The sequence below is a fragment of the Capra hircus genome, chromosome 6 (assembly GCF_001704415.2).
Source record: "Capra hircus breed San Clemente chromosome 6, ASM170441v1, whole genome shotgun sequence".
Lineage (NCBI taxonomy): Eukaryota > Metazoa > Chordata > Mammalia > Artiodactyla > Bovidae > Capra > Capra hircus.
The window spans coordinates 30,520,154-30,536,097 of NC_030813.1; the positions used below are offsets into that span (position 1 = coordinate 30,520,154).

The 15,944-nt window shown below is 38.3% G+C and overlaps 1 protein-coding gene across 6 annotated transcripts in view; it reads right to left on the reverse strand.

Annotated features, from left to right (window-relative positions):
• Positions 1–15,944, reverse strand: part of PDLIM5 (PDZ and LIM domain 5) — a 239,383-nt gene that overhangs the window by 79,559 nt on the left and 143,880 nt on the right. The window lies entirely within an intron of this gene.

Below are 15,944 nucleotides of genomic sequence, written 5' to 3' on the forward strand. Positions count from 1 at the left end.
ACAGTCTTGTCTTTTGGGGTGCATTCCTAATTTCATTTAGTTTCATCATAGGATCCAGTTGACCACTTCTCTTCCATCTTCTGTGCTCTGACCTTATCTAATGCACTTACCTGTTTTTAGTACTATTTCACTAGTTATTTCTGGTGGAAGGATGTTAAAATGCAGCTCAGTTACAAAGTATCAAAATGTTAATTTGGCTCATCCATATTTTGATGGAATGACATCCAAACTATATAAGAATAAATTCTTCACAAAGACTAACCTTGAAAAGGAATACAGAAACCTTCCTTTGCAGTATGAAAACTTTCAGTCTCCAAACACAAATTTCAATCCTCCTCACTCTCCACATGAATGTCACAAAATAATCAGACAGAATGATTTATTAATCCCTACATGGCAGGTTTTCATTAAGAAAAAAAAAATCAGAAACCTTACATATATATTTTATAGCAGGTAAAAGAGCAAAATGACAATAAACTGTTGCTAGTATATTCAGTCTTCTACAAAGCAAGCATTCACAGAATACTGTGAAAGCAGAAAATGGAAAAAAAAAGTGAGCTATACCAGCACTGTAGCTGCATTCTGTACTTTTGGGGTTCACTGGAGGAGCAAAGTTATTTATTTTAGCCAAGGAAACTGTCTGTCATCAGGAAACATGGGAATCTTCTGCCAGCTTCCCAACAACAAATATGCACTCATTTGTAATTACGATTTCCCCTCTGGTAAGTTAAATTAACAAAACCTCAGGTGGAAATTTCTGACACCTTTTATCACAAGCTAAATTTATTAATTTCAACTGCCTTTTTAAAAAAAATCAGCCTAAAACCATTATTTGAGCCTGTTAATTCTACATTTATTATAAATTTCATCTTGAAAATAATTTAAAAATAAGAAAATAGGGCACCCTTGATTTGCACATGGAGGGGCTGAGGGGACTGACTGTCAGAAGTTAAAAGAAGATTATGAAATAAAGAATAACACCATTCAAAATGAGGTTTATTTTTTTGTGAGAGCGAATAAAAGAAACTGGGTCAAAGAAATTTTACTTGGAGCTTTGTACTTTACTGAAACAAGGAAAAGAAGGAAATATAAATGGAGGCCTTGAAAGAACTGGAACTTATTTGCATGGGGAAAGAATTTGTTCTTTGTTGTTTTATCTCATTCTCTCTCTCTCTCTTTTTAATGGGGTTTAGTTGCTTCACAATGTTGTAGTAGTTTCTGCTGTACAGCCAAGTGAATCAGCTATGTATATACTCATACCCCTCCTTTTTGGATTTCCTTCCCATTTACATCACCACGGAGTCTGAAGCAGGGTTTTCTTCTGCACCTTTCAAATTCTGCCCTAGCTTTCATGCATTCCTCTGATCTTGCTTTTCTGTAATGGATGATACATTATTAAATGTCCAGTCTTAGTATTATGTGAACTCTTTTTGTTGTGTTCAGTCACCCAGTTGTGTCTGACTCTTTGCGACCCCATGGACTGCAGCATGCCAGGCCTTCCTGTCCCTCACCACATCCCGGAGTCTGCCCAAGTTCATGTCCATTGCATCAGTGATGCCATCAAGCCATCTCACCCTGTGACACCCTCTTTTTCTTCTGCCCTCAACCTTTCCCGGCATCAGGGACTTTTCCAATGAGTCAGCTGTTCGCATCAGATGACCAAAATACCAGAGCTTCAGCTTCAGCACCAGTCCTTCCAACAAGTATTCAGGGTTGATTTCCCTTAAGATTAACTGGCTTGATCTCCTTGCTTTACGAGATTTTCAGCTGTCTTCTCTAGCACCACAGTTCGAAGGCATCAATTCTCTGACTTTTTGCCTTCTTTATGGTACAGCTCTCATAACCATACCTGACCACTGGGAAGACCATAGCCTTGATTTTACAGACCTTAGCTGGCAGAGCAGTGTCTCTGCTTTTCAACACACTGTTATATTTGTTATAACTTTCCTGCCAAGAAGCAATCATCTTCTGATTTCATGGCTGCAGTCACCATCCGCAGTGATTTTAGAGCCCAGGAAGAGGAAACCTGTCACTACTTCCACCTTTCCCCCTTCTATTTGCCAGGAAGTAATGGGGCCAGATGCTGTGATGTTAGGTTTTTTAATATTTAGTTTTAAGCTGGCTCTTTCACTCTCCTCCTTCACCCTCGTCAAGAGGCTCTTTAGTTTCTCTTCACTTTCTGCCATTAGAATAGCATCATCGCATATCTGAGGTTGTTGCTGCTTCTCCCATGTATCTTGATTCCAGCATGTAACTCATCCAGCCCAGCATTTCTCATGATGTAGTCAGCGTATAGGTTAAACAAACAGGGTGACAGCAGACAGCCCTGTCGTACTCTTTCTCCATCCTGACCTCCATCCATTTGTTCTATAAAGGGTTCTTACTGGTGCTTCGTGACCCGTATACAGGTTTCTCAGGAGACAGGTAAGGTGGTCTGGTATTTCCATCTCTTTAAGAGCTTTCCCCAGTTTGTTATGATCCACACAGTCAAAAGCTTTAGCGTAATCAATGAAACAGAGATAGATGTTTTTCTGGAATTCCTTTGCTTTCTCTATGATCCAGCGAATGTGGGCAGTTTGATCTCTGGTTTCTCTCCTTTTTCTAAACCCAACTTGGACAACTGCAAGTTCTTGGTTCACATAACGCTGAAGCCTAGCATGCAAGATCTTAAGCATGACCTCACTAGCATGGGGGATGAGTGCGACTGTCCGAAGCTTAGCATTCTTTAGTACTACCTTTCTTGGGAACTGGGAAGAGGATTAACCTTTTCCAGCCCTGTGGCCACTGCTGGGTCTTCCGGATTTACTGACATATTGAATGCAACACGTTGACGGCACTATCCTTTAGGATTTTGAAGTCTTTAGTTATCTATATTTCTTGATCTCTTTAGAGAAAATATAGCATGGGGTCTAAAGATAACATAGATAAAGAATGAGTATATATTTACACAATGTCTATAAAAATACCAATATAATATAAAGATTTTAAGGTATAATACCAACTTAAAAATCACTTGTAACTATTCCTGATAAAAGTCCATCTCCCTCACTAACAGCAGGGTACTTTGCACTAACCTTAGCTCCTCTCACGGCACATCATCAATTTCATCACTGAATCATCCCTATTAGTGATTTCAATGATTTCTACTATATAGTTAGGAACAATTTCTTGTATGGGGCAAAAATATGCCATTTTGTAGTCGTAATATAATCCTAATATTATAAAAAGAATTTATGATGAAAGTATTTTTCCAAATCCAGATTAAAATAATGTATTATTCAATAGTGTTGAGTCAATCTGTTATCTATTTGAAAATATACATAAGTCTTTCTGAATGCCATGTTCAACAGCCACCCAGTATGAGTCCTTGGAGAAACCAGGTATCCTGGGAAAGTCACTATACCGCCCCACGTCTAGCGAGAATGTTCTTCCAGCATTAGAGAACAGAAGCCACTGGCCACATGCTCTCTGGCTAAATATTCTGGATCACACATCCTGAGCTCTCCCATTCAATCATTCATTGCATCCATTCGTTCATTCAGCCACATAATCTTATTCGAAGTCCCATTTCACACCATGCATGCTGCCCACTGTAATTTCCTGTTCTCATGGTATTTATGGTCTAATGTCCACTTTTCCGTAACAGACCCCAAGGATCAAGTCCACCATACTTCCCATCTCTATTTACCTGCCACAAATACTACCTATTGAGTCATCCATCCATCATCTTCTGAATTCTTATTTCTTTACTGTTCTATGTCTCCTGGTCTGATCCATTTCCCATACCTCTCAGACCTCACAAACCCTCTGCCATTCTAGATGTTCCTGCTGTCCCCCAGAAGTCCCTTTTTTCTCATACTGCATAAGTTTATAAACCTAGAGATGGAGCAAGTGTCCTTCTCCTTCCTTTTTACACCATCAATCATCTTTGATCCTGCAATATGCTGAGTGCTTCGGGGCCTGGGTCATTAGACTACACCGCTGACTCCGCACCTACTCACTGTCTGGCCTTAACCCTGCCCACTGTCAGCTTTAGCCCCGGGCTCACTGTCTTTCTCTTTACCCCATTCCAACAATCTTCCTGATGACCTCAATGTTATCATGCTGAGTCACTAAATAATCAGACTGCTGCATTCTCTAACTTCTTCAGTTCAGTGATAATCCCTCTACAGTTAGGTCACTGGCCTGGAATGCCACAACCACGCACTCCAGAATTCATAACCTTTACTTTTCCATCAGCAAGTCTAACATGTCTAAAATCTCTGTTTTAAACACCCTTTTCCGCAACTCACTCCTCTACATTTGGACTCCCTTAGCCTTTTTACTGTACTGAGTTGATTCGGCAATTTCACTGACTTTTACCAACTGAATTAATGCTTACCATTCACTGACTCGGCAATTTTCCATTATCCACCATCAACCACCCCCTTATTTCTAAACCCCTGCCGGTTCTTCCTCTAAAATATAAACCAGTTCAAGTCTCTACAGCTCTATGAGAACTTTCATGGCCTGAGTGACTATCACCTCTTGCCTGAATTAAGAAAACACACAGAACTAGCCTTCTGTTTTCATTATTTCTCCTTTATAATTAAGTTTCCATAGTATTCAGAATGATCTTTTAAAAACTGACATCAGATGTTACTCCCATGATTAAAATCCTATATTTGGTTTCTTATTTGTGACAAGAATCTAAAACCCTTAATGTTATACACAAGGCAATAAATGCCCTGGCATTTATTTACTCAGTTGCTTATCAATCTCCACAGCCATCTGTGAGGCCTGAGCCTAAGGGAGAGTGTTTGTGGAAGAAGATGGGGCTATGGACTTTAGTCAAGGAACTAGCTCATATTATCAGCTAAAAACAAGCACTTATATCATTGCCTCTGACCCAAAGACCGCTTAAATGTCCCATGATTTTTCAGTTGATTTTGTTGGGGTTAGCTATATAACTGTCAAAGACCAAACATAATAAACATTAAACATAATATGCACATGAGAGTTTACTAGCACAGAACAGAACTATTATTTGCTTATAATTTTAGAGGCCATGTGATGTGGCAAAGCCATCTTGGGTTCATTTTCCTCCAAAATCCCTAATTCTTCAGATATTTGTTTTTGATAACTTTATCCCACTCTTCCCAATATGTTCAAGAAGAGCAAATAATTTGATCTAAACTGCACATAACCATATCAAATTTCTTCCCTTCCTTTAAAAAAAAATCTAGATTTGGTCCATTTTCCTATATGGCCAATATATTATTGAGGAGGATCTGGTTATGAAACATACTTGCTATACCTTCCTGCTGCATATTAGCTACAAATTAAGGCAGTCAGCTGTAGAAAGGGTCTTCATCCAAGCCACTGACTCATCTCCAAACAATGTCCTTTCATTAAACTCCTTCAACCTGTTATGAATCTACTTGATAATCATTAGCCTCATTTTATCATTAAATTCAAGAGGACCATAAAAGCTTTTGATAACTGTTAAAATTAAGATCTCCCCCAATCTATCCAAAATGGGTTAGTAGGGTGTGATCTGTTTCTTTAGAACTTAATTCTGGGTCAGAGCAATCCTGCCCTCCTCGTCTCAGTGCTCACTAGATGGTTTTTAAGAATGCTTTCCAGGCCTTTTTTTCAGGTGACCTCAAGTTCAAACTAATTTATAGTTTAGAAGCTGACCTTTTTTGTTTTTAAAACCTAGCACCATATTTTCTGTTCCTGGTCTTCTACTTTCTTCTCCGTTCTCCAGACTTAAAAAAAAAAAAATTATATTACTTAGCAAATCTCATCTGCAAGTTCTCTAAATACTTAGTCTTTTTCTCTCAGTGATTTATAGCTTATTTGCTGTTCAGTCACTCAGTTGTGTCCAACTCTTTGTGACCCCAAGGACTGCAGTATGCCAGGCTTCCCTGTCCTTCACCATCTCCCAGAGCTTGCTCAAACTCAAGTCCATTGAGTCAGTGATACCATCCAACCATCTCATCCTGTCGTCCCTTTGACCTCCTGCCTTCAATCTTTCCCAGCATCAGGGTCTTTTCTAATCAATCAGTTCTTCTCATCAAGTTGCAGAAGTATTGGAGCTTTAGCTTCAGCATCAGTCCTTCCAATGAATATTCAGGGCTGATTTCCTTCAGGATGGACTGGTTGGATCTCCTTGCAGTCCAAGGGACTCTCAAGAGTCTTCTCCAATACCACACCACAGTTTAAAAGTATCAATTCTTTGGCACTCAGTCTTTCTTATGGTCCAACTCTCACATGCATACATGACTACTGGAAAAACCATAGCTTTGACTAGACAGATCTTTGTCAGTAAAGTAATGTCTCTGCTTTTTGATATGCTGTCTCGGTTTGTCATAGCTTTTCTTCCAAGGAGCAAGTGACTTTTACCCTTCGTGACTGCATTCACTATCTGCAGTGATTTTGGAGCCCGAGAAAAGAAAGTCTGTCCCTGTTTACATTGTCTCCCCATCTATATGCCATGAAGTGATGGTGCCATGTCCTTAGTTTTTTGAAGGCTGAGTTTTACGCCCATTTCAGGGAGTACATTAAGAAAAACTTTCTACCTGGGCTTCAATCTTCTCCAGAAGGTAAATAAACATAAACTTCTCCAGTATTTATTTCTGAGTTTGAGTGATTTTTGTTTGCCTGTTAATATCTTTCAACAACCAGCATTTATTATTTTAATAATAATCCTTGACAACATCTTGTTTTATATATATATTTTAAACTTTTAAAAATCTCTTAAATTAACACGGTCTGGTTGTTTTATCTTTCACATTTAAATGACTATTATGTGTATGTACATTTTCTTAACATGCATGTGGTCCTGCTTCAATATCCCTACTTGTATCACTGCCAAGAGATTTGATGATATTAACAAGAGATATTTGATGCTATTGTTGTAAGCAAAGGATAAGTTTGAGTACCAAGTTCACTTAAAAGTCTTGCTTCTTTGTACCAAAACTTCCAGTTTACCCATTATCTGAACAGTGAGATACAACTACCTGAAGCCATTAAAATCTTTCAGAAATTTATCCTCAAACGTTTATTCCTATCCTAGAATTATTAGGATATTAGGGTAATAAATTATGTGAAAAGATAAAATACATATGTAATACTAACTCAAAAATTGATGAGGTATTATCCTAGCTTGAACATAACTTTAAAGAAATGATTACAGACTCTTTAGAAGTATTTGATTTGATATATTTGGGAGATGAACACATATCAAAATTGGACAAAGAAGCAGCACTAAATACATTCCTGTTAATATAGATATAAAAATAGAGAAACACAACAGAGAAAATATAGACGATTAAGACTGCTCATAAGAATAATGTAACTTGAAAACAGAGTTCTTTAATTTGACTAGAAAGAAGAAAATTAAGACATCTGAATGTCCATACCTATCAAATGTTTTATGCTATACTATGCAATAAATTATTTCAATTTCCTTTTATAAAATCCCTGGTAGCTCAGCTGGTAAAGAATCTGCCTGCAATGCAAGAGACACCAGTTTGATTTCTGGATCACGAAGATCCACTGGAGAAGGGCTAGGTTACCCATTCCAATAGTCTTGCCTGGAGAATTCCATGGCAGAGAAGCCTGGCAGGCCACAGTCCATGGGGGTCTCAAAGAGTTGGACATAAGTGAGTGACTAATACATACCCATTCCAGTATTCTTGGGTTTCCCTGGTGGTTCAGACAGTAAAGAATCTGCTTGCAGTGCGGGAGACCTAGGTTTGATTCTGGGTTGGGAAGATCCCCTGGAGAAGGGAACGGCTACCCACTCCAGTATTCTGGTCTGGAGAATTCCAGGGACTGAATATGTATAGTCCATGGGGTCGCAAAGAGTCAGACACGACTAAGCGACTTTCACTTCACCATCATAATAAACACATCTTCACATAAAGGTAAAAAACTTGGGGTTTTGAAACTTTCAATGTGATGGAAAAATGTAAAACTGAATGACAGTCAAAGATAGAAAATTAAGTCTTCCATCATGGGGAAGACTACTATCATTACCCCCAACTAATCTTTTTAAATTATAATTTCTTTTGAATTAAAATAAGTAAGCTGTAGGAAGTATCTTCAACACTGAATTTTAGTTAAGAAAATAAGTTCCTTTTATTTTTTTGTTTAACTCAATAAAATAACTTTGAAATATTTAAGGTTAAAAGAAAAGAATTTATCGAAACAGCATCATAACAGAAGCACCGCTAGTCTGATAAAACTTCTAAAGAACTTAGTGCATATTCTGTACTTTGAAAGCCAATGTTTGCTTATTACAAACGCTGATTTTCATGAAACAACTTCATAAATATTAGTCTTCACAGTTAAATTTGGAAAAAGTATCCAAGTATTTCCATAATGAAACAGAAAATTAAACAATCTGTGTGTGAAAACAGAGTACATAGGAACTATGTTTCTTGCTTCAATAATACACTTTTCTCACAAGGAGCTCAAGTGTAGTAATTACGTATGCTCAATAGATGGCGACTTTACATTATAGTCATCAAACCACTGTTCGCCTGTGTGCTGTGCCGTGCTTAGTCATTCAGTCACGTCTGACTCTTTGCAACCCCATGGACTGTAGCCAGGCAGGTTCCTCTATCCATGGGATTCTCCAGGCAAGAATACTGGTGTGGGTTCCCATGCCCTCCTCCAGGGGATCTTCCCGACCTAGGTCTCCCGCATTGCAGGTGGGTTCCTTACTGTCTGAGCCACCAGGGAAGCCCATAGGACAATATAATCAACCAGTAGAAAAGGAAAGGAGATAAATTACAAACATCCCATATTTTGCAATAGACAATAATTACTATTTGGTTATATACCCATTTTTGAACCTGTGGCCTCTTTTTCCAGGTTAACACAATACTTTGCAGGAATGCATATGATAATATTATCAGCTAAGCAATTCTATCTGGTTATTAACGTTCTATTTTTGCTTTTAAAAATTAGACTGTGCTGTGAAAGTCTTTGTGTTCTGTGTTTTGGGACAAACCTGATTTTAACCTCATGAAAACATGTGAGATTATGAGCCAAGGAAATGATTCCTAATTTCTTTGTGTAGCTTTTAAATAATAATTTTAGGTAATTTACTCAAATGACACGTGTCCTAATAAGAATATACAACAGAGTCCAGTATATTTGTGAAAACAGCAATAATGAAGACATGCACAGGTTAGCAAACTGTGTTTTTTCATTAATCTATTTTTACACTTTCACTGCCGAGGGCTGGAGTTTAATCCCTGATCAGGAAACTAAGATCCCACAAGCCGAGAGGCTAAATAAATAAATAAATTTTTAAAAATCTGTTTTATGTGGATCCTGTGAATATCTGTGAACAACCTAAAATGTTTTAAAAACTTGCTGTAAATTGAGCCTGTTGGGAAAAATTTATGTAGGTTCTGCTGCCTAAATTTTCAATGAATGTACAAAGGTGACAAGTTTCTGTTCAAGAAGTAACATCTGTTCTGATGGCCTTCAACTGAAGATCACAGGGACATTAGCTAGTGCCAAGGGACAGCCTAGAAGATTTTTCTCCCCCATAACCACTTCAGTTTTGTGTAATGTAACTGGTGACTGGAGTTTGAACTGTGTTCTAGCTAAAGGGAAAGGCAGTCACTCTTCCCCTGGTGAGTACATTTAAGTCTTTGGAAACTGGGAAACTACATAACACATTAATTCTTCACCATAATCTGTGAAAAATCAGAACCCACCATTACTTGAACAAGAGAGAGAGAAAAAACAGACTAATGAAAGTATGTTTGGGTCATGATAATTTTAGAAATCGTTTTTGCTAAACTAAAATACCACCTTGGTGGTGGTTTGGTGGTTTAGTTGCTAAGTCATGTCTGACTCTTGCGATCCCATGGACTGTAACCTACCCGGCTCCTTTGTCCATGGGATTCTTCAGGCAAAAATACTTCTCCAAGGGATCTTCCTGATCCAGGAATAGAACCTGGGTCTCCTGCATTGCAGGCAGATACTTCACCGACTGAGCTAGGAGGGAAGCCCTCAAAATACTACTTCATACTTATTTATACAGACCGATGAAAGTGAAAGTATTAGTCGCTCACTCATGTTGGAATCTTTACAACTCCATGGACTGTAGCCTGGCAGGCTCCTCTGTCCATGGAGTTCTCCAGGCAAGAATAATGGAGGTAGCCATTCCCTTCTCCAGGGGATCTTCTATACATGCATAAAAATGTAAAATTATTAGATAAATATTTTACTACATATAGTAGAAACTGAGAAAATAGTGAGTCAAGAAACATCACCCTTTGTATGGTGCTTGACACGATGTATTTTAGGTATATGTTTCTAAAAGAATTAACTTTAAATAAAATTTTCTATGGCCTTCAATAATTCTCTATTATGGTTGGTGACATATTAATATCAGCTTTCAGTACATCTGATAATATGGAGGTCAGTATTTTAGATTATACTTTTACCTTGAAACATTTCTTTAGTAATGATAAAATTTCTGTTGGCTTTTCCAATCAGAGTACTAAGCATTTCATATACCTATTTCTAACATTAGTCATGTATTGTCACCTCACAGGAGTCACAATTATTCATGTTAAAACAGACCAAAACCGGAAAGGAACATGGATTAACAAACAAATGTTCATTTAATATCTTCCACAGCTATTCAACAGATAATAGCAGGGGAAGAGCATCAAATTTTGCCAGTTAGATTGCCCAGAGCAAAACAATCCTCCTTCCAAGCACCTTAGGTATGGTTCTCTCTTATCCTCACTATAGATATTAATTCCTTGATATTTTTATGAAGCTTTGACCTTATTCTGAATTTTCACTCAGTTAAAAGTTATGTAAAACCAGGTGCAAATAATTTCTCTAAAACTTAACAGAGAATTGGAGAAATATGCAATTATATATAATTGGTACCATTAGTTATTGCTAATTAGAGCCAAATATGGGGGTGGTGAAGAACACAAAAAGCTCGTGTTCAAGGAGCTTACACTCTAGTTATGGATATAGGACATGGAGACAAACACTTAGCATGCCAATCAGAAAAGGAGGCGCCACAACAGAGTAACAACAGTACTTCCAACTGGGTCTAAGTCAGTCATTCTACTTTAGAATAGCTTTCTCGAAATGCTAGTTTGTCAAAATGAATATTAGTACAGAAAGGCAGCTGGTGTGTATTATGGACTGAATTGTGTCTTTCCTCTAAATTTATGTTGAAGCCCTAACACCTAATGCAACAGTATTTCTGAGATAGGGTTTATAAGCAGGTAATTAAGGTTAAGTGCGGAGAAGGCAACGGCACCCCACTCCAGCACTCTTGCCTGGAAAATCCCATGGATGGAGGAGCCTGGTGGGCTGCAGTCCATGGGGTCGCTAGAGTTGGACACGACTGAGCGACTTCACTTTCACTTTTCACTTTCATGCATTGGAGAAGGAAATGGCAACCTACTCCAGTGTTCTTGCCTGGAGAATCCCAGGGACAGGGGAGCCTGGTGGGCTGCCGTCTATGGGGTCGCACAGAGTCGGACACGACTGAAGCGACTTAGCAGCAGCAGCAGCAGCAAGGTTAAATGAGGTCATAATGGTTGAGTTTCTAATCCAAGACAAGTGGTCTCCTTAAAGGAACACAAGAGACAGGTACCCATAGCTCGCGCTTTTTGCTAGTCCCCAGAGGAAAGGCCATGTGAGGACACAGAGACAAGCTGGCTGGCTTTCAGCCAGACATGGCATGCCTCAACAGAAACCTACCCTGCTAGCACCTTGGTCTTGGACTTCTAGCTGTTAAAACTGTGAGAAAATTAATTTTTGTTGTTTAAGTCATCAAGTCTGGATATCTTATTATGGCAGCCTCAGCTGGCTAAGTAGTTCACTAGAGATGAAGTTTACACTGTGAACACCCACTTGCAAATAGAATTTATATATTTATATACAGTTGCCTCTTGAACACATGAATCTGGACTGCACTGGTCCACTTACAAGTGGATTTTTTTTTTTCACTAAATACATACTGTAGTACTACCCAATCCATCTTCGCTGAATCCAAGAATGCAGAACCACAGAAAAGGAGGGCTAACTGTAAAGTTACCTGTGTATTTTTGACTGTACAGGAGGTTGGCACTCCTAACCCCCTATACTGTTCAGAGAGCAACTATATTTATATACTTAAGTATTTATATTTACATATACATTTATGTATAAATGTCTAGGAAGAAACAGCATGTCTATTAAAATGCCTTTTCCCTTCAATTTATGTTTCACTAAGACTTCTGTATGGATGTGAGATTTGGACTGTGAAAAAAGCTGAGCGCCAAAGAACTGATGCTTTTGAACTGTGGTGTTGGAGAAGACTCTTGAGAGTCCCATGGACTGCAAGGAGATCCAACTAGTCCATTCTAAAGGAGATCAGCCCTGGGTATTCTTTGGAAGGAATGATGCTGAAGCTGAAACTCCAGTACTTTGGCCACCTCATGTGAAGAGTTGACTCATGGAAAAGACTCTGATGCTGGGAGGGATTGGGGGCAGGAGGAGAAGGGGATGACAGAGGATGAGATGGCTGGATGGCATCACCGACTCAATGGACGTGAGTTTCAGTGAACTCCGGGAGTTGGTGATGGACAGGGAGGCCTGGCGTGCTGCGATTCATGGGGTTGCAAAGAGTCGGACACGACTGAGCGAATGAACTGAACTGAACTGAAGACTTTTGTGTTCAAGGAGCTCAAATTTTAGTTGGAGATGTAGGATATGTAAACAAATATCCGTAACACAAATTAGAAAAGGAAGTTGGGGGGAGGCACTGTGGGTTAGAACTTGTGGCTAGAGCGGCAGGTAGAATAAGATCTTGGAAGAGAAGCATTTGCACTCGGCCCCACCGCTCTCAGTGGCATTCCACTGGTCTTTTGGGAAGATGATGCTTGGTTCTGTGGAATTATTCAGAGCACTAGAAGACACTTCTTCCCTTGGCCCCCCAGTATCACCCTGATGTCCTTGTGAGATCTCTGTTTATCTCATACATTTTCAAAGGCCACTCAGCTGCAGTATCCCTCCCAGGAGAGAAGAATTAGAGGTAAATTTTTAAAGATGTCCCTTGTGGCTCACCTGATAAAGAATCTGCCTGTAATGCAGGAGACCCGGATTTGATCCTTGGGTTGGGAAGATCCCCTGGACAAGGGAAGGCTACCTACTCCAGTATTCTGGCCTAGAGAACTCCATAGACTGTATAATCCACGGGGTTGCAAAGAGTCGGATACGACCAAGCGACTTTCACACTTGAAAGACGTAAAGGAAACAGCAGAAGTGCTCAAATAAAATGTATTATGTGGTGAATACATTTGATTCTAAAAGTTCCATATGGAAAATTATAATATAAATAATTTATTAAGTACTGTTTATTAGTTATAAGATCTTATCACATTTATTCAGAGTTAATCTTTTTTTGTTTTGAAGCTTATTTCATTAATTCATTCCTATAGCCCTGATTATATCTGATTACTTTCTCCTTTTTTTTTTTTTTTTTGGCCAGTAAACCTGCTTTATTTCAAGGATAAAAAATAAAACACCTCAAACACTAAGGTAGGAAATAAAAGTTATTTATAATAAAAAATACCTTTACCTGCTTATCACTCCCAGGGTATTTCTGATGCAGTTGGCAAACAGACATCCTTTCCTCAAGGCAGAGAAAAGTAAACATATCTTTCTTTTGAATTCCACACGTTTCAAGCTGCCCTAAACTGATCTTTCACTAATGATTTCCCTAAATGGTGTTTGTAATCTGGTCTGTGGTGTAAGGAGAAGCAATGAGAAGTGCCCCAGAATGAACGATGAGAAGCTGAAGACCAGAACCACAATGAAGAGAACAGATACACGCGAGGTTCAACCTGAGAGGTAACAGAGCTAGCAGGCACCTCCGGTTCAGCCCTACCTGTGCTGCAACGGCCAGGCTTCCTCCCCGCCCTCCCCCCATCACTTCACTGCAGGGGGGCAGCTCCAGGAAGGCTGGGAACAAGGGATGTCTGCGCCTGCGGTGATATGTGAAAACCAAGACAAGTTTTTCACAGAGGACTAAACTGTCAAATTCATCACTAAATTATAAACAGAGCATTATATGCCATATTTCTATACATAAAAGTTTTTTTTTTAAGTGACTTTATGTGTGTTCTGGGGCATTCTGTTCCCTACAAATACGTTACAATATACATTAATGTCTCCCTTTTTTCATCTTCAGTAGATCTCAATGGGAAATGCATTACATTGATCAAGGCTGGCACTAAGTATGTGGAGCAAACTTTATTTAGAACGTTGATTACCTCCCTGATTCTTCATTTTCTAATTTTACTTCAAAGTGTTCAGGTATGATAATCACCTTTAAAATTCCCATTTAAAATGCTGTGGACAGTATTGGGAACATAATTCATTTGTCTATGTGGATTAAGAGTTATGTTTTGTACTATGCTTCCCCCGTCACTTACCACATTCTGGCCACTCTATTCTTTCTGTTTTGTATACTTGCTATGCTTCCTTCCACTTTGGGGTTCTCACATTTCTTTCCTCTGTCTTGAGCGCTCATCCCAAGTCATAATATCACCTGGTTGACCCCTTTTTCCCCTTCAGGCAAAGACATTAAGGTCATCTCCTCAATGTGTACATGTGTGATAAGGCGCTCAAGTCATGTCCAACTCTTTGCCAGGCTCCCCTGTTCATGCACACAATTTAAGTGATCCCACCCTGCCTAAACCAGATTTCCTTTAAATTAACTTACTATCTTGGTAACTCAATTATCACAGATGATCTTGTTTACATATTTATCTGCTATTGACTCCTGAATCCCTAGCACATAGCAGTTCCCAGGATTCAAGTATTCAGTAACTACTCATATGAAAGAATGAAAGTAGGCAACAAATAAATATTTGAAATTTATAATATTTTAAATATATACCGGCAACTACAACAATTGCAAAATTATTTGGGGAAATCAATTCATCCCACATTTCTGAAAAACAAAAACATGAATAAAAGAAAACTTCTTAACATCACAACTTTTATTAAACAAGCTCTCTAGGACTGTTTTTATCTGAGTTTTCCTAAAGGGCATAAGAATGTACAAAATGAGTAGGTTTCTGTTACCACAAATAATTGTTTTTCAAGGTAACAACAACAACAAAAGATTGACTATGTGGGAGTCATTCTATCTTCTGGCTGTTAAAATACTAAAAGAAAAAAATGGTGAAAATTCTTAAAAGTAACATTTCCAATTTTACATGAAAAACAAGCCTGTTGATAAAGAAAGTCTGTTGAAGAGAGGCAAACAAAAACAAGCTATAAATTAGGTCACTAGACTTACAACAATATTTTTGCAGGACGTTTTTATAATTTTTGGCTAGCTTTTAAGCTTGGAATATAAGATGTCCCAGGAGATTAACTGAGCACAGGAATTCAACCTCTGACAGGGTCAAACAGAATGTCCTTTGCGATCCTGGCTGAACATTTACCCACATACTCATGGATCATTCCATTTATCTAAATCTATGGTTTCAATGAGACATTAAGTATTTTATTTTTAATTAGGTATGGTATTAAAACTCTAATTTTCAATGGCACCTATTTCAAGTTATATGGTTTTACATACATATGTTCTCTTTTTTTTATTAAGGGAAAATTATTTTATTTACCTAAAACTCTCTTTCTAGTAGCTCTTTCTCCCAACTCTGAAGTTTATTCTAGAAATCTGATTCTTGTAAGATACCATGTTTACTCTAGCCAAGATCATTTATTTTCACGAGAACTTGATTTTTTTTCAAGCATCATCTCCTGAGATTAGTGAAGAATTATAGGGTATGTGAAAACATGGTCTAAGAAAATAGGTTTTCTTACAGATGTCAGAAACATAAAATCATAAGCAGTATCTGAAGAACTGATACAATTAAAAGAAAGAAAACTACTGTGGTACAAAT